This window comes from Sphaerodactylus townsendi, linkage group LG02 (genome assembly GCF_021028975.2).
Source record: "Sphaerodactylus townsendi isolate TG3544 linkage group LG02, MPM_Stown_v2.3, whole genome shotgun sequence".
Classification (NCBI taxonomy): Eukaryota; Metazoa; Chordata; class Lepidosauria; order Squamata; family Sphaerodactylidae; genus Sphaerodactylus; species Sphaerodactylus townsendi.
In genome coordinates, this window is record NC_059426.1 from 152,423,703 (window position 1) to 152,443,080 (window position 19,378).

Here is a 19,378-nt window from a genome sequence, read left to right on the forward strand (position 1 = left end):
CCAATAGGCGCATTGCCTGCGTGTACCACATGCCTTTCCCAAGTGATGCTGGGCAGCTGATTTTAAAAAAAATAATGGCTAGGCATGGCTAGGAGCCTCTGAAGCAGGGGTCTGCAACCTGCGGCTCTCCAGATGTTCATGGACTACAATTGGCCATGGTGGCAGGGGCTGATGGGAATTGTAGTCCATGAACATCTGGAGAGCCACAGGTTGCAGACCCCTGCTCTGGAGGAAGTGGGGAGAATTGTTGGGGGAATAGGTTGACAGCTGCAGGACATCTCCAATGTATTTTCTTTTTGTTTGCAGGTTTAAGAGCTGGGTATGGCCTAGGTTGCCAGCCACTGGCTGGAAAGTGGCAGGAGAATTGGGAGGGGTGAGATTTGAAGGAATGGTGTTGCATGATGCTGCAATGTCATTTCTGGCTGAAAAACTGGACCTCACCATTCATAGGACACTCTAGGAACCTTATCTAATTTCTATTATTTTTACCATGTCGATAAGATTTCTACAGCATCAGGTGATACAATGATGATGCCACTTCTGAGTTTTCAGCCAGCAGTGGTCATGCAGTAGCAGCATCATGCAATGAAGTCACCTCTTATTTTTGTGTGACCCACCACCCCATTGATCACTGGTAAGGAAATGGAGAGAGCAGGCAGCACATGCCCTGATAGTACAGACAAAAGTATTGCGGCCTACGTCTTGAGTACAAGGAATTCATGAGCCTTGTCTCTCAGCATGTGACTTGCAGTCTGGACATCTACCACTGTCAGTCTGGTGAAGCAGGTTTCAATTGTTTAGTCTGATGATTTGTTCAATTGTTTAGTCTGATGATTTGTTTAATTTGTTCTGGAAATTTCTAGAAGACATTCTGGTCCCTTGGGAGAAAAGTGGCATTCAAGTGTCTTAATCAATCAATCCAAGTTGGTCACCATCTTGAGAGTCCAGCTACTGCTTTTCCTTTGGCTGAAATGACTCAGTTTGCAGCAGAGAAGGGGCTGATGAGAGAAAAGCGCCAGAGCATTTCTTTGTCTGCTGTTTTCCCCCAGACAGAAACGTTGGTCCTAAATCCATGCTGGGAGACAAAAGGGTACCGGGACAAAGGGAGCTGGAGAACAGAAAGCTTGGGGTGGGGGAAGAATCCTATGCCCCTTTCCCACCATGTCCCATCAGGAATTTGACTGGCCCCAGCTTTGCTTTTCAAAAGAGAAATAGCGATCAGACTTCTGAAAGAGCTGGTGTAGTGTGATGGCAAGACAGCGCACTGCAAATAATGTTATTAATTATAACAATTTTATTGCTTTATATCACATTAATAATTGCAGATTTTAAAAAATCTTTCAAAAATCCCTCTAGTGACGCAGTGGGGAAATAAACGGAAATTGAGGCTGATGCAGGAAACTGCATATAAAAGTCCCATGTGGATGCTCCAGTGCTAGTGGAAATAGCTCTGCGTTTGTGGTGGCTACTGCAAGGAAATGGAGAATCCTCCTTGTGTTGATGCACCCTTACATTAATTTATTGCAATTTGCAGATCATCCCTTTTTATATTTCGGCTGATTATGCACAAGGTGTCTCCTGCGCTGCAAGGACGAATGTTCATCACAGTAAGATTTCTTGTAAGGACGTACTTCCTCAAGTCCCACGTTTACTTTCCATTCTCTCCATGGCAACCAAGACCATTACTAGCATGACTTTAATTTGCTTCACCACCAGAGTGGGGCAGATTTGCCAGTGAGCACAGACATCTTCCCTCCGCCCATGGCCAGCCTAGCTAGCTGCACCCTTCCCACTCCCTTGCACTGTGTCCATGCCTTTCCCCTCCCCCTTCCATGTTGCTGGCTCCTTCCTGCTTCCTATTAATCCTGCTGGCATCTTTGCAAATCCACAGGGGAGAGGACTTAAGAGTTAAATCCAACAAGCAAGTGTAAGACAAAGAAAAAAAGCTCAACCACATAGGCTTAGCCAAAACACCCTCACCTCAACATTCTCATATCAACATATTGGTATAATGATAACATAGAGTGCTTAGTCCCACCATATACCCAATGTTCCTGTGCACTCAGCCCCCACTTTTCCAGGGATGGTGTGAATCCTCCCCAAACATTACAGGGGTAACAGGAAGTAGATGTGGGGGTAGAACTAATGAAGGAATATAAAAATAACAAGCCTTTCTCTCCTCCCGTGGCAGCATGTCCTAGACAAAGGTAACCATTTTTATACCTATTTATTTCACATTTTTTCCTGTTCATGGATAGCCAGTGTGGCATAGGAGATTAGAGTAGCAAACTAAGATCTGGAAGAACCAAGGCAGATTCTGCACGGGCCACTACAGCGGCTTCCCACTGGCATACATGATGCCGGTGGAACATGGCTGAGGTACGAGTGGCTCCAGAGTGGCCGCAGCTCACAGAGGCGCCTCTGCACGGAAATGCCTTTGTTTTGTTTCCCCACACTTACCGGGGGTCGAAGGGCAGTGTGGGTGTGCCCCCATCCCTGCAGAGCTCTGAAGGGAGAGAAGGTAAGTGTGTGGGGAAATGGAGGCGCCAAAAAGGAGGCGTTTGGAAAATGGAGGCACCAAACCTAGTGTTGTTTGCATGGCCTGTCAGGGAAATGCTGTTTGCCAAAAGCCTCGCTCATTGAGTAAGGTAGGAAAACAGTGTTTCCGCCCCGGGTGGGGGGGAGGGGAAAGCACGGTGCTGCCTCATGGTGAAGAACAGTCCCCCAGGGGCAGCGTTTTCACCATCCCTGTGGTGCTGTTTTTGGATTCCATGAGGAATCCGCCCATGTTTGAACCATTAAAGCTTGTTGAGGGACCTTGGGCCTGTCCAGTCTCTCAGCTCTAATTACCTCACAAGGTTGTAGGGATGGAGTGGGTGAGGGGGAATCCTACTTTGGGTCCCTATTAGGGTGCTAACATAGGACACTACCAAGACCCAATCCAAACATCATATACAAACCATGCCATCTGCCCAGCATCATATAATCTGAGGTTGATTAAAACCCTGGTATTTTTTCCTCATCATTGCCCCCTCACTCTTAGAAACTGTCCCAGAGAAACTCAGAGTTAGAAAGTTCTTTGAAGTTGGCTGGATTGTGTCCTCTGATATTTATTTTACTTGAATATGCACATGAATAAATAATTTCATTTTCAAAAAAAAATTACTGAATCTTTGCATTCTGGTAAATGTGCAGTTCAAAAGTGGTTGGTTTTGCTCCCTTGAGGAGTCTCTTGTCTGTGCAAGCACAGGGCATTACGAGTGTACTTGTAAGTCATACATGATTTGACAGTCATAGGTTACACAAGTCTATGTTATACATGTAAACATGAAGATTCTGTCATGATATACAACCAAAGAACTTGCCCATTCCTTAGCTTGACAAAACAAAAGGTAGTATGTCATAAGAAAAACATGTTTCCTTTAACCTGTCATGATATGTAAAAAAAAGAAAGGTTCACAAAAAGGTCATCTTCTAGTCAGCAGAGGTTTGCCCCAGACAATCAGTCTAGGGACAAGAAGTAGCAACAGTTGACCTTTAACATGATTAGTGAGTTCATGTGTGACTCTCTAGACCAATGAGAGGCTGTTGCTGGGGTGGGGGGAAAAGTATCCTTGATGGATGTATAAGCAATGCATTGTAAGTTCAGAGAGAGTCTGAGTTCAGAGTGTTAAGTTCAGTGTGTGTTCACTGTGTTCTTCCTGAAGAGTTCTGTGTAGCTTTATTGTCTTGTGTAGCATAGACTTGTGTAACCTTGCAACTGCTAAAGTAAAACCTTCCTATGGAAAGAACATCTTGCGTGGAGAGTATTCTTTTCCAAGAGTGGTAGAAGGCTGCAGTGAGTGCAAGAAGATTATAGACTTTCTCATCTTACCAGAGTAACTCCTCTTTAAACTCTGCTGATATAACCTACATGGGCTGCTTATAATTAAGAGAATTATTAGATACAGTATTGACCGGTAGCTCTCTAAATGGTAGAAACCCTGGTCTGAGAATAGCTGTAAGCTAACTTTCATTCTCAGGACTGGGAAATGCTCCACCTTGAGGTGGGAGTGCTGCCATTAAAAATCCTCTTTGATATAGAATCTCTCACATCTCTCACATTTCCCCTATACTTTCCCCAAGCTCTGAGCAGAACTCATGGTTCTTTCCTCCTCCATTTTATCTTCACAACCACATGAGGTAGGCTGCTAGACACAGGGAGATTGACAGTCGTAGCTGAAAGATGACTGGAATACAGGCTTCTTGGGCCTTATCCAAGTATTTCAGCCCTCTCAACTCTAAGAGAAAGGGCCAGACTATGAGGAGAGGAGGCCGATTTCGGATTTATACCTCACTTTTCTCAGTCATAAGCAGTCTCAAAATGGCTTATGAACGTCTTCCCTTCCTCTCTCCAGAACACATACCTTGTGAGGTAAGTGGGACTGAGAGAGTTCTGAGAGAACAGTTATTAGTCCAGGGGTCTGCAACCTGTGGCTCTCCAATTGGCCATGTGGGCAGGGGCTGATGGGAGTTGTAGTCCATGAACATCTGGAGAGCCACAGGTTGGAGACCCCTGGATTAGCCCAACCAGCAGTTTTCATGTGGAGGAGTGGGGAATCAAACTTGGTTCTGCAGTCCATCACTTTTAACCAGCATACCACATTGGCTCTCAAGACTATACAAGATGGAATTTCCCTCACCTGGGGGAGTTAGTTCCCACCTGGGAACTCCATTGTGCCATGGGGATGCATCAAGTGGTGCATTTAAAGCTGTTCCCACATGGAAACTTGTTCTCTGAAATGGCAGCGTGTGTCTCATCTTGTGTACCAGAGATGTAGAACTGTAAGATTGGAAGGAAACTGTTGATTTTTCTAACCTGACCTCCAACTCTCTTATATTGACTCATCAAACATCTTTAGCTAAATAGTGCACATCTGGGGTTTCTAAACTGTATTCTGAAGAACTTTTAAGTTTCCTTGCAAACTTGCCACACATTCCTCAGAGGCAAGTCCAGTAATGCTGTATCCTGAAAGATTTTTCCCCATTGCCACCTGCATGGACTGATTCACAAATACGTATTCATCACAATGTCTGTCAGCTGAATGCATGAACTGCCTCCATTTGAAAGTGAATTTGCAGAGGGTGATATGAGCGCTCTGTAGCTGGTGACTAATCGGTAATGGCTGATTTACACTGGCAAGCCATGACTTGAGGGTTCAGTCATGCCTTAGTGAACCATTTGGGTGAGTCATTCTACAAGCTCTTCAGTAGCAACCATCAACTATGTCCTTGGGACCTTCATGTCTGAGTATTAGGTAGACATAGAATATGTGCTGGGGATGAGGAGAATTTGCAGAGGGTGATATTTTTTCCCATTGCTACCTGCATGGTATTGCTACCTTCCATTGCTATTCCCCCCCTTTAATAAAAGATTTCTGCATTGGAGGCAAACCCATAGTTTGTGGTCCTAAAATAATGACAAACTCTGGTTTGCCCTAGAAGCCAAATTTTTCCATCAGATTGAAATGGATGAGGGAAAGAGAGGAAGAGATGGAGGGCAGGAAATACATGAATGTTTGCCTCATTCGCATCCGAAGCATGCTCAATTCATCATTTGGAAACTTTGCTGAAGGAAGCAGCACTCTCATTGCAGTTGCCTGATGTGACACACAGGTTTTCAGCTAAAATATTAAGCAACCATTGTTTTGAGCTTCCAAACAAAGTTGGGAATGCAGAATATAAATAATATGGCAAAGAAATCAACTGACAGCAAGGTATGAGTTCTTATCTCCCGATGCCTGGGACAAGAGTCCCTGCCCTAAATGGCAACACTGTTCTATCAGCTGAAGGTGCATGACAACATACTGTTGGGCTCCACCTGTCCTGGATCACATAATCCAAGTACACATGGTGCCCAACGAAGGAACAAACACCCCCAATGGCCATTTCCACTGGGGAAACGGGCCCAGGAGAAAAGGCAGAAGTCCCTCCCCCTCACAACACTGACAGCCTGACTGAGCAGTTTTTAAATGTGAGTCCCTAAGAGTATGTGTGGCTGTGAGATGGGTTGGGGACACCTAAATAGCTCAAGTCTCATGTATAGATGGACCCTCAAAGTGGAAGGCCATAAGCGTCGGAACCAAAATGCAGTTGTCATGAACAACACCTGCCTCTTGAGATCATAGCCCACTTTAGCATAGAAGGTGCACATGACAGAGCTCCTGTTTTGGAAGATATCAGCCAAGCACGGAGGAATGGTCCCATACAATCACAAAGAATTCAACTCACTCCTGACCATTCCTCTCTCCCCCCGCCCCTGCCCCAGCTTCAGCTTGCAGAATCATTTTACTTGGCTTGCCTTCCTACACCTACGCCCACGCAGTTTCTGGTTAAAGAAGGCGGCCTTTTTCATTTCCAGCTTCGACGATTGTATTTTTATTGCTGCTCTTTGTTATGCAGCTACCGTTGCCTCCGATGTATCGGCTACATCTCAGCGCTGGCTGAAGAGAAATGTGCACTCACTATATCCTCTGCTAATAACACTTTCGGATGAAACACACAATTAAATTGAGAACTTCTTCTAATTCATGGCTAGTTATTTTGCCATCGAGAGAGGGGCGGACTGCAGAAACAGAGTAGCAGGCCAGAACAAACACGCAGCAGAGGATTTATTGAAATTCATTCACCCCCTCTGACTTGGGCAAAGAACGCCCTCTTTTAATACCAGCCAGGGAGCAGCAAAATGGAATATTCATGACTTTCCAGCACTTCCAGCTATTTTTGTGTATACATTTTTTTCTCATCTTGGTGCAGGGGATGCCACACAAATTCACAATCTGGTTAGTTTGAGGCTGCGTGGGGATAGCCATGCTTTACAAAACAGGAGCCACAAAGTGGCTCAATTCAGAATTAACACAATACCATGCTTATTTTAATTACGGCTACTTGCCCTGACCTGCATGGTCCAGGCTGGCCCGATCTCCTCAGATTTCAGAAGCTAAGCAGGGTAAGACCTGGTTACAGTGGCGTAGCGCCAAGGGGAAAAGGGGGGGTGCATGATACACTGGGCATGCGGCGGTGCAGGGGTATGGCAGGGTGTTCTGGGGTGGGTGGGGGTGTGACAGGGGTGTGGGATGCATGCTTGCCCCGAGTGCAGTTCCCCCTCACTCCGGCCCTGCCTGGTTAGTACTTGGACAGGATACCGGCCAGAGTTACTACACAGAAACAGGCAATGGCAAACCACCTCTGAATATCTCTTGCCTTGAAAAGTCTATGGAGTTGCCATAAATCAGCAGCAGCTTGATGGCACTTTCCACCATCAATGCAAAACCAGGACTCAACTTGTGGTATAGTTGTTAGAGTGTCAAACAAAGATCTGGGAAATCCAGGTTCAAATCTGCAATGTGCTGTGGAAGCTTGCAAGGTGATCTTCACACACACTCAACCAGAGGCGGAGTGAGGGGAAAATGTGCCGGGGGTGCATGTGCCCCCTGTGCCCCTGCCGCAGCACTGCTCGCCCCCACCCCGGAACGCCCCCTCTATGGCCCGGCCACACCTCTGTCGCAGCTCTGCCCAGGATGTCACGCCCCCCTGTCCCATGGGCACTTCGCCATTGCACTCAACCTAACCTACCTCACAGGGTTTTTCTAAGGATAAAATGGAGGAAAGAGCAATATTGTGAGCCACTTTGGGTCCCCATGGGAGAGAAAACTAAAGGTATAAATTAATTAATGAGTTACAAGGGGAAAGGCAGCATACAAGTGAAATAAACAAGTAAATATATAAACAGTAGGTCAAATCTTGATTTGCCTTAACACAAATGAGCTTTGCTGCTTTCTCTCTTTGCCTGGGAGAGTATTCCTATGATTAAACTAATATTAGACAATCACACTAACTACCTCTACCACTGGAGAGACATGGGTAGTGTAGTGGTTAAGATCAGGTGGACTTCTATCTGGAGAACAGGGTTTGATACTCCACTCTTCCACATAAGCAGCGGAGTCATATCTGGTGAGCCAGATTTGTTTCCCCACTCCCACATTCCTGGTGGGTGACTTTATGCTAGTCACATTTCGTTCAGAAATCTCTCAGAACCACCTAAGTCACAAGGTGTCTGTTGTGGGGACAGGAAGGGAAGGGGAGTTTGCAAGCCCCTTTGAGTCTCCATGCAGGAGAGAAAGGAGGGTATACATCCAGACTCTTCTTCTTCAAATGTGATTTCATGTGATGTCTGCAGTGAATAAATGACTGTTGAATTCAGGTCAACAATGCCTTCCACAGAACTGCAGCATGAGAATACAGAAGCATCCATCTGTTCAAAGCTGATACCAGAGTGACATGCCCTTTAGCACTTCACAAGGAAAAATAGAAAACACTGTCTAAGCCTACATGAAAGGTTGTTGCTTGAGGCCACCATCTCCATACTTTGCCTGTCTGACATTTGTTATCCAGGTAATGGAGGCTACTAAAAAGAAACTGTTAAGCTCTGAATACCAGTGTGCTAAGAGGCAGCATTGGTGGAAAACCCTTGGCCTTTATGGTGTGTTTGCTGGCCTTCCAGGGCAGCTGGCTGGACACTGTGAAGGACAGGATGCTGTGAAGGCTGGACACTGTGAAGGACTTAATGGATCCAGAAGGCTTTACTTATATCTTATGCAGTGCAGTGACACTGTATTCATCTTGAATGATGGGGAGGGCAGTGACTAGTCATAGCGGGTCTCCAACCCCCAGACTCTTGGCTCCCAGTGCTGCTTAGAGAAGCAGTGGGAGCAAAACACTCTGATGTTGTGTTTCTATTTGCACCAGCTCCACAATGTCACACGATTGGTGCAAATTTGGAAGAGATTTCAATGCATTCGTGCAATGTTCCAGGACTCATGTAAAGGATTCAATGGTGTTGATGAGCGGGACAGCCGCCTGGCCTTGACTGCATTCCATAACCCGGGCGATGGGCCAGCATCTGCGGCGGAGACCTTATCTCTGCGAGAGAGATGAGAACTCCGTTCCCATGGGAATCCGGGAGGGGGGATGGGATGGACAGAGTTATAACCTGTGCTTCTGGCGGGAAACTTTATTCCTGCCGTGGGTGTCACGTGAAGCTTTCTAGGATGTCTGAATAAGCGGTCTTTTACACCAAAAAAAGCCTTTTTATTTCTGCTTCTATGGAATTCCTTACATTGTAGGAATCTAGTTCATCTATCTTCCAGTGCAGCGGACCTCTGGTGTCTTGGCATGGAGAGGTTGAATATTCCTAGATCTGTGGAAAGTCTGCGGTAGCCCCAAAGGGGCTCCGGGCTTTCCCTTATGGATTTGGAGGAACCGGCCGGGGAGAAGCGGGTCTAGCTGGTAACTCTTTTCCCATCCTCATTATCAACCGCAGGTCTTCCCTTGCCGTTGGGGACGAGGGGCGAAAGGCGATCATGTGGATTTGCATGGAGTCGTTTGGGGCGCTGTCTATGGATGAAGCCTGTGGATGGATATCTGCCCGTTTCCGTGTGGATTACCAAACCTCAGATGCAACCTGTCCCCGCGGAAGAGGCGGGTCTGACCACCTAAATGCTGACAACACAGGAGGTCATTGAGCGATTCCTGGACCGTATTTTTGTTGATGCTCCCAAGAACCACCGGTGGCATAGCACTGGGGCCGATCGAAGACCACCGTTGAAACCCGGGACTATATCCGGATTGGGAGGGTATCCGTACCAGCTTCGATCCGGACCCCAGATCCCGGATCAGCAGCTGCCGCTGGGTGCCCGATGGAGCGCCCGGTGGGCCGCGAGGTCCTACATTCTGATGAAGAAGATCGAAGCCTGCCTTCCCATCGGATCTATTCCCCCTCCCATCAAAGGCTGGGATGAGTGGGCCGACTGAGATGCCCAGGAAGCATGGGCCAGTGAGCGCCAGCTATGGGAAGAGGAGCGAGCAGCTGCAGCAAGGCGTGAAAACCTGCAAAGAGACCGGGAACAGCAGTAGCAAAGAAATCCCAACTTCGAATTGGACCGTGCCAAAGGCAGCTGCAAGCGGCAATATGTGCAGAACCTATCAGTCCATGATAAAGTCCTGGAACACTCCAAACTGGACTTACAAGCGTCAGCGCTGAAAGCGTTAAGGCCTTCGCGATGCATAAAGTGAGACTAACTGCAGCTGTTCAGCGGGCGAACTGGCCAAACTGGAGCGAGGAAAGCAGCTCTGCATGCGCGCACCAGGATGCCTTGACTGCCAAGGAGAGATTTAGCCGCCTTGGAGGGAACTGAAGAAGCAGCAGGACAAGATACTGAAGTTGGGTCGCTGTCACTGGTACAATAGCGCCAGAGGCGGCGCTGCTGGGTCCTGCTACCAGCGCATCTACCGCTTCCAAGGACCGGCTCCCACCAGAACACCAAGCGGCACCGGCGTTGGTACCCCACCTCCACCGATTCCGGCCCCTGCCAGCGCCCGCTGCCTCAACCTGCGCAACCGCCGTAAAGCCAAGGGAACGATGGAGAGGATATTACAATTACTCAATACCTGCCGTTTCGATGGGACCGGCTTCAAACTTCCTGCGCTTCATCTTACAGCTTCGATGCCCACATGGAGGACTATGGCGATTTGTACCGGTCTGAGCGAAAAAATCACGGGACATCGGTTTCCGTCTTAGATGGGCTGACAGCCGACTGGTTTGTGACTCTTTTTTGATCTGCAAGGGGAGGATACTGCCGCGGTGCGGCGTTCCTCCAAGCCTTAAGGGCGCAACTTCAAGATCCAGATTGCTGAAAATGAAGCCATCCGCACCCTCAAATCTATTCAGCCAGGCAACCGCTCGTATGCAGAATGTGCCCGTGAATTTAGATGCGGCTGCTGCATTCCACCTCCTGAGTGGCCTGGCGCATGAAATGTGAATACTTCACCGGATGCTGTCGGCTGGCAAACTTCGTGAAGCGGTGTTTTCTTAACCGGATCCCCGCACTATTGCTGATTGGTCGACTTGGGATCTCAAAGTGAAGCGTCACCGTTTGGATTACACTGCGTGCGGGGCCATGCGCCCAAAACCCGCCCTTCGACCACGCTGCGACTTCATAAACCCAGCCCAACAGCCTCTGCGAAACCACCTCCGGCGCCCGTCGCCCGTCTGGGATTATTCTTTACCTGCGGAGGTCGGGTCATCTAACTGCCAACTGCCGAAAAAACAGAAACCAACCGCTCCGAGCGCGCCCCATCTGCCAAGCACCACGCCGTCCGGGCCACCCCAGCGGAGCCTCGTCTAAGGCAGTTGCGAAGTGACCAGAGGAGGGAAACGGCTGTTTGCCTCTCTTCAGCCCCATGGATATGGGTTCGACTCAGATCACGGTGGAGTGAAGGCGAAGCGGCTCCCATTACGATTCAGCGTTTCTGGCCAACCCGCTAAGCATGCACCATTATTATAGCCTCAGCCCTTGTAAGATTCTAAGGTTGCTCCCATTTGTTTAATCGCATTGGGTGGCAGAGGAACTTGGACTAGACCGAGGTCCCCTGGCTAAGCCCATACCGTTCACCCAAATGAATGACGGCAGTCCTCTCGAGTCGAAGGACCCGGTGAAGTTCAAAAGCAACCGGTCCTCCTCGCTGCGCTGACCATTGGGGAGAAAATTAGTTTTATTCTGGGCCGGTGTCAAACACTCCATAGTTCTGGGCATGCATTGGTTGTTGTTGCATGAACCAAAATTCATTTGGAAAGAAAGGATCTTAGAATTCACTGGCCCTCCCTGCGGAGAACATGAATTGGAAAACTCACCTTCTCCTGACATACCCCTGGCTTCATCAGCGATGCGCTCTAATTGCTCCCGATTCTACGGCATTCCACCCGGCTTACCAAGATTTAGCCAGAGTATTTCAGGAGCAAGAATCACGATCAATTGCCACCCATAGAGACACTGACTGCAAAATCATTATTACAGCCAGAGCAACTGCCCAAAGGTAGAATCTACCGCATGAGTCCCAATGAGGAGAAGAACTTCGTGCCTTCTTAGACAAGGAAAACCTATTTCAGCGGGTTCATCTGACGAGCTACAAACACACACATGCTGCTCCCTGTATTGTTTGTAAAAAGGATGGGTCCTTAAGGCTCTGCACGGATTACTCAATGCGGTTTCCCTGTCCAATAAATACCCTTTGCCATTAATCAAGGACCTTTTAGATGCATTGGGCAAGGGGCCTTTATTTTACTAAGTTGGACTTGAAACTTACTACAGAGGTCCAGGGTTGCGGACGGCTATGAACATTTGACTGCATTTAACACAAAATTTGGACAGTATGAATGCTTAATAATGCCATTGGCGAGGTTAAATTACTGGGGCCCCAGACTTTTATGGCCCTTATCAGCGAAGTTCTCCATGATTTATTATACAAGGGTAGTGGTGTACTTAGATGATGTTTTAATTTATTCACAAACCATGGAGGAGCATGAAGCATTGGTTAGGAGTATTGAAGCGGCTTGCTCAACAACTCCCTCTTTGCCACTTTCTAAATGTTGTTCCACCAAACCTCTATCGACTATTTGGGTTACGGATCTCTCTTCGAGGGGCTAAGAATTGATCCTGCAAGATTGAAACCCAGTCCTCCAATGGCCTGCTACCAATCGAAAGGAACTCCAATCTTTCCTAGGGTTTGCTAATTTCTATGATGACTTTATACCCCAATTAGCTGAACTGACTCTCCCACTCACAGACCTCTGCAGCACTAAGGGGTAAGATCCACAGGCTGCCAAGCCGGGGCTACTTCCTGGTCTAAAGAATGTCAGACAGCCTTTCAGCTTTTAAAATCAGCTTTTACTACGAACCTATCCTAAACACCCTGACCCAGATCTTCCGTTTGTGGTTCCGTGGATGCTTAGGACAAAGCGCTTGGAGGCAACCCTGTTGCAGAAATAAAGATGATAAGGCTGGTTCCGTGTGCTTATTTATCAAAGAAATTCTCGGTGCTGAGCTCAACTGGACTGTAGGGGATATAAAGAGACTGCGGCCATCAAAAGTAGCACTTTCCACTTGGCGCCACTGGCTGGAGGGCTAAAGCACCCTTTCCAAGTTGGTTAGGATCACAGAACAGCGCCCTCTCCACCCCTCAAGATGTCCATAAAACAACTCCGTTGGGCGATTTCTTTTCGTTCTCTTTCACTGTCCATTTTTCCCGGAAAAACCAATAAACTAGCTGATGCGGCTCAGCCTGCCGAGGAGGGTGGAGCTGCCTTACCCAGGGATATTCCATGCACTGTTCTCCCCCCTCCCAATTGGGGCTGGCTGTCCACTCGATCTCAGGCGTCCACTCCTCCTTCTCCCACCCATTCCCAGCCTGGTCTCTCCTTTCCCTCACGAGAATTTCGAGGAGGCCGGAGCTCTGTGAGCCACCAGCGGAGGAAGGTGACAATTCGCCTGGAGAATGGTGTTTGGCGTGGGGATTGTTGATGCATTACTCCCCTCCGTAGAAAGCAGGTTCGAGGCCTGTCATGATGCTGCATTTCGGCTGGACATTTTGGCTTCCTAAAACTCTGCATTTGGCCCTTAGTCAATTTTGGTGGTAGCGATACTTGGAGACGATGAGACATATATTAAAAGGTTGCTCTGTTTGTGCGGAAGCCAAAACCGTTCGGAAAACCCATGGTCTGTTGAAGCCTCTCCGGTGGCCTCCCGCCCTGGGAAGTCATCTCCATGGATTTTATTACAGTTTGCCAGAAATTAAGGCAACACGGTCACTGTGGGTGGTGGCGGACTTATTTTCTCAAACCCATTTCATCCATGTGCTTCCATCCCTCCGGCTCCTAAGTTAAGCGTCTGTTCATTCAGCATATTTATCGTCCATAGCCCCTGTTAAGGTGGTCTCCAGCGGGCCCCAATTCATTTTCAAGTTCTGGAAAGCTTTCTGGGTTTGTTGGGGCCGCCCGGCAATGCCGCCCCACCGCATTCAAAGAGTGGCGGTGAGTCAGAGCAGAACAGAACCCTGGAGCAATTATTTACGTTGTTACACCAACTACCACTAGAAGACAATTAGTGCGAGTTAATTCCGTTTACAGAATCATACCTATAATAATGCGGTTCATAGCAGTGCAAACCCCGCCGAAATTGTGTCTGGTACGATCCTTCCCTCCGTTGCCGCAACTACCTGCGGAGGCGTTGAATCCTCGAGGTTTCAACAATGGATTTCATCTCTGGCGAGGGGTGGAAAATGGTCGAACCGCCTTACAGCAGGCTAGGAACTCCCAAAACTTCCAAGCGGATGGCACCTTCAGTTTCCCGCTTCGTGTAGGCCACGGGTGTATTTATTACCAGAAATCTCAGAGGCGTGCATAAATTTTTCAAACTGGGCAAAATTGGTAGGACCTTTTCCAGATTACTAAAGTGATTAATGATGTCACTGCCCGATTGGACTTGCCTAATTCTCTAAGTAATATCCATCCTGTCTTCCATTCCAGTTTGCTCAAGGAGGCTCCGTTTCCGATGCCTGTACGACCAGCGGTGGGGGCCCCACCGACTATAATTGATAATACAAGCATTACGAAATTGTATGCATCCTGGACTCGTTTTGTCATGGCGCTTGCAATATTTAGTCTCTTGGGTGGGATATTCCTCTGGGTATAATCAATGGGTTTATTCGAAAATATTGGCCCTGCCCTCATTTCTGCTTTCCATAGCACCTTTCCGCACAAACCTGGGGAGGGGAGTCTTTTTTTTTAAGGGGAGGCAGAGTGTAAGGATTCAATGGTGTTGATGGCCGGTTGACAGCAGCCACAGCCTTGACTTGCATTCCATAACCGGGCGATGGGCCAGCATCTGCGGCCCGGAGACCTTATCTCACGAGAGAGATGAGAACTCCGTTCCCATGGGAATCGGGAGGGATGGGATGGACAGGATTATAACCTATTGTGCTTCTGGCGAGGAAACTTTATTCCTGCCACGGGTGGGTGTCACGTGAAGCTTTTCTAGGATGTCTGAATAAACGGTCTTTTACACCAAAAAAAAGCCTTTTATTTCTGCTTCTATGGAATTCCTTACACTCACCTGAGATATTATGTTTTCAGCACAGAGTCGCAGATGGTTCTTACAGCATTCCTCCAATGTGGTGATCTGGAAGTGATGTTGTAACATGGATGCAACTCTGTTCACCTGGACTGTACCTCCCATCTACTACTAGGAGTTTCCAGTGCTAGCACTAATTGTGATTCAGTGGCAGAGTAGCTGCTTTGCTGTGCTGAGTTCAGTCCCTGGCATTTCCAGTTATTTCGACCTGTAATCTGGGGGGAGCAGCTGCCAGTTTGAGTAGGCAGTTCTGACCTTCATATCTCAATGGCCTGATTCATTATAAGGCAGGTCATGTGTACATGCATTTTAGATACAAGTATGCTAACATCAAAGGTGCAAGTACAGTGGAACCCTAACCTGTGTTTTTATCCTTTTAAAGCTCATTGACTTCAGTGGATGAAACAAAAATGTAAGATGAAACAAAACATTTAATGGTACCCCTAAAGAGCAGCCTCACTGCTTTCCTGTCCCTTACTCCCCACCCACCACTTCAGAATGCTACATTCACAATATGCTCAGGCAAAGGCTCCGATAGTACAACACTTTCCTGGGAGTAAGCCTTATTGAGCACAGTTAAGTAGGATTAGGAGCCGCGTGGCGTAGTGGTTAAGTGCTTGCACTGCCACTCACATGGTCAGGAGTTTGAGCCCCCTGTGGGTCAGATACCCTAGTAGCGGGCTCATGGTTAACTCAGCCATCCATCCATTTCTTGGTTGGTAAGTGAGTACCTAGCTCATAGCTAGGGGGTAAAGAATAGCTGGGGAAAGCAATGGCAAACTACTCCACAAAAGAGGCTTGCCTATGAAATCACTGCTCGCAGTGGTACCTCAGGGTCGGACACAGCTGAAGGGGAAACTTTACCTTTACCTTTAAGTAGGATTATGAGTACACCTGCTTAGGGTGGAACTGTGAGTAACTTCCAGGAAAAGAGAGTGCCATGAATCTGAATAGCCACTGCAAATATGTTCTCTTTCTGTCTCTCCTTATCATTTAAGAACCATGTTCCCATTAGAAATGTCCAGAATGATAAGGAAAAATTACAGCAGGTAAACAATGCCAGAAAAACACCAATATAAAACAAAGCAAATAAACAGATGTACGACAGCCAAGCATACAAAATAGCCATATCCCCCATGTTTAAAAGACCTGGCAGAATTTTATTATACAGTCTTTGCCTGGCACTGAGAAATGTATAAGGATGTCATTTGGTAGGTCAGAGGCTATCAGTAGACCTGAAATTGCAAAAAGGATTCTGGAGTCCATTTACATGCTACCCTGACAGGCAACCTAACTAAACTATTTCCAGCCTAGCAGCTCTTCTTCCTATTCCTGCACATCTAGAAGAATAGAGATGTGGTACTTTGCACATGGTCAGAATTTATTGTTAAGATATGGTTAAATGGTCCCCTGCCCCATCTAGAGCTCTAGTTCTTGGCCCTTTCCACACGGGCCATTTACAGCAGCCCAAGGATGGCAAAAACGCTGTCCCTGGGCAGCTGTTCAGCACAAACAGCAGCTGGCTGCAATTGGCCCAGCAGTGCCATCTGTACCCGGCCCCAAGAGTGGCGTGAAAGCGCCACTTTCCACCTCTCTTCCCGAGGGGAGGTTTTTGAGCAGCTGCCTTCCCTTCCATGCATTAAGAGTGGAGTCGCCGAACCGCTTGCCGTGCCGTTAGAAGAGGCACCGCTTTATCCTATCCCGTCTACCTAGATCCTCCAGGCAGAGTGGGTCTGGAGGGCTGTTGAATTCCCTTAGCGCTGCCCTCTGACCCCTGGAGGTCAGAGGGCAGCATGGGTGAGTCCCTGCAGCCCTCCAGACCGACGCTGGAGGACGAGGTGAGGGGGGGGGAGACGCAGAAGAGGCGGCTCCGTGTGGAGCTGCCTCTTCTGTGCTGGCCTCTGCGGGGGCTGTTTGCACGCTCCTGTGCGAACGGCCCCCTCCCCTCCACCAGCATAATTTCTGCCAGTGGAGAGGTGCCCTTTCCGCTGTGCGGAAAGGGCCTAGGTATGAGTGAAAGGAACAGCACTTCAGAACAGTAGCCCAACTGTAATTTCACTGACCTCATCTGACCAGGAAGGTATTCTTTGAATTGCACTCTTCCTACATTTGAAATCGTAAGCTGATCCAATAAAAGGTATCACCACACTTGTTCTCTGCAAGGAAACATTACAGTAATTGTTCTCCTAACGGCTCCATTTGTACAGCCTCAGACTAGAAAAGCTTTACCCACAGGGAGAACAAATGTTGAAGTGGGAGATGGTAACGTTGCAAGGTTCACTCTGAAGATATGTGACAGCCTTAACCCAGGAGAACAGTTTCTCCCCTGGAGTCTCTCAGGTGACTCAGCCACTCAGGAATATTGACTCTTCCCCCCCTTTCTACTCTTCTCCCTGTGGGAGGTGCTGCTGGCAAAATGCCATAAGCTTTGGCAAGCTTATCACCTTGCCAGTTTTCACAGTCCACTGAGCCATAATAATGGTGGGGTGGCTGTGGGTCATGACTCAGCAATGAGTTGGATTGCTTTCACGCTTAGGAATCAAATAGGTGGAAACTACTAATGAAAAGGCCTATTCTGGTCTCTTTGTATACCTTCTCATAAACAACACACAGCCCCATCTGTTCCTGAACTTTCCCTGCTGACAGTTCACTCCTGACTCTGAGTAACTTGCTTGTTAAGAGTTGCTGCTTGTTTTTTTTACCTTCAAGAGGGTTTAAAGATTATAAAAACAGCAATAAGATTAGAATAAGCATACAAATAAATAAAGCAGATAAAGTCACTCCAACAGACCTTGACTATCGGATCTGGCTACATGCGATGGTTACCTTGAGACTAGAGGACTGTAATGTACTGTAATATAAGAGCTGCCAAAGCAAGCGTTGACAGTAATGCACTCTACATAGGACTGTTGTGTAGAATGCCATAATCTAGCAAATAACATGCATGTGACGCCCATTCTGCACATACTCCATTAATCTATTACCAACTTCAATTTAAGAGTCTGGTTATCACCTGCAAAATGTTGAACATCTAGGACCCATATACCTGCAGGACCATCTCTCCCACTATACTCCACTACAACAGCTTCCCTCATCTGAGCAAATCCTTCAAAAGGTGCCAGTGAGGTGCCAGTGAGGCAGCTGGTCAGTCACTGGTTGGCTATACAGCGCTAGACTAGATGGGTCTTTGGTCTGATCCAGTCTGTCTCTTCTTATTTTCTCACATTCTTAGTCCAGGAGGGCATCTCTATAATGGAATGGGATTGTTGTTCACTGAAATGATTATCATAGATATTTCCTGCTTTTATTGCATTATCTTATTCCTTCTAAATAGTTTTTCTTTATTGCTTAAGGTGTACCTTGCTTTAGATACTTTGTTATCCATATATCTAATTCTGAAGTGTGCCCCCTGCCTGTGGATATGTAAATTCACGCCCAACAGGTTTTTCTGCAGACTGAAGGAATCAACAACAGCCTGGTGGGGGTGTGGGGGTGGGGGTGGGGGGGTAAAAACCCCAGATTTTTGAAAGAGTGTTCTCTCTTGTATGCATAGACAATGCTTTTTCAAAAATGCTACCAAGAGTTGGGGTCGGCCGCCAGGATGGCACCAGTGGAAGCATGGCACCAGTGGTCCTGACATCACAGAGAACAGGGCCCAGCTGTGCTGCAATAGTAGCAGATACTAGGAGAGGCTCCTGGGCAGTACAGTCACAGCAGACACCTTGAGTTGCTCTAGGGATGTCTGGGTCAGGCTCTCTGTGGTGGTAGCACTCCCTACCACAGACATCCAGACTCACCCAGTAGATTCCTTCCCCTCACCCATGAGGGGGAGATGGGATCCCCCCCCCACTCACACACTGAGTTTCCTGGGTCCCCACTTGATGATCTCTAATTGCACTGTTCATTAGTTGTGCTGTCTGATCTCACTGTTTTATTTTCTGTAATCCTACCTGAGTATCAGTGAGAAAGGCAGATTATAAATAAAATCAATACTAAAAAAGCTCAACAAAATTAAAACTGTATTGAATGAAAACCTTCAAATGCTTTTTGAAGCACTTTTTTAAAAAAAGTCTAAAAAAAAGAGAAATACCAGTAGGTTATTTGGTAAACATCTTTAGGCAAGGAGGATGCCACCAGCAAAAAGGCCCTGCTTCGTTTGCCCATGATATGACTTTATGTACATGTAAGTAGAGGAGCTGGTAGGAGAAAACACATTTATCCATGCAGCCTGTTGTAGTGAGTATGGGATCAAACTAGGATCTGGGAGACCCAAGCCTGAATCCCCACTCTGTCTTGGAAGATAAAATGGAGAAGCTGAGAATGAAGTGGCAAGTCGCTTTGCTTCCTCATTGGAAGAGAAAAACAGGGAACAA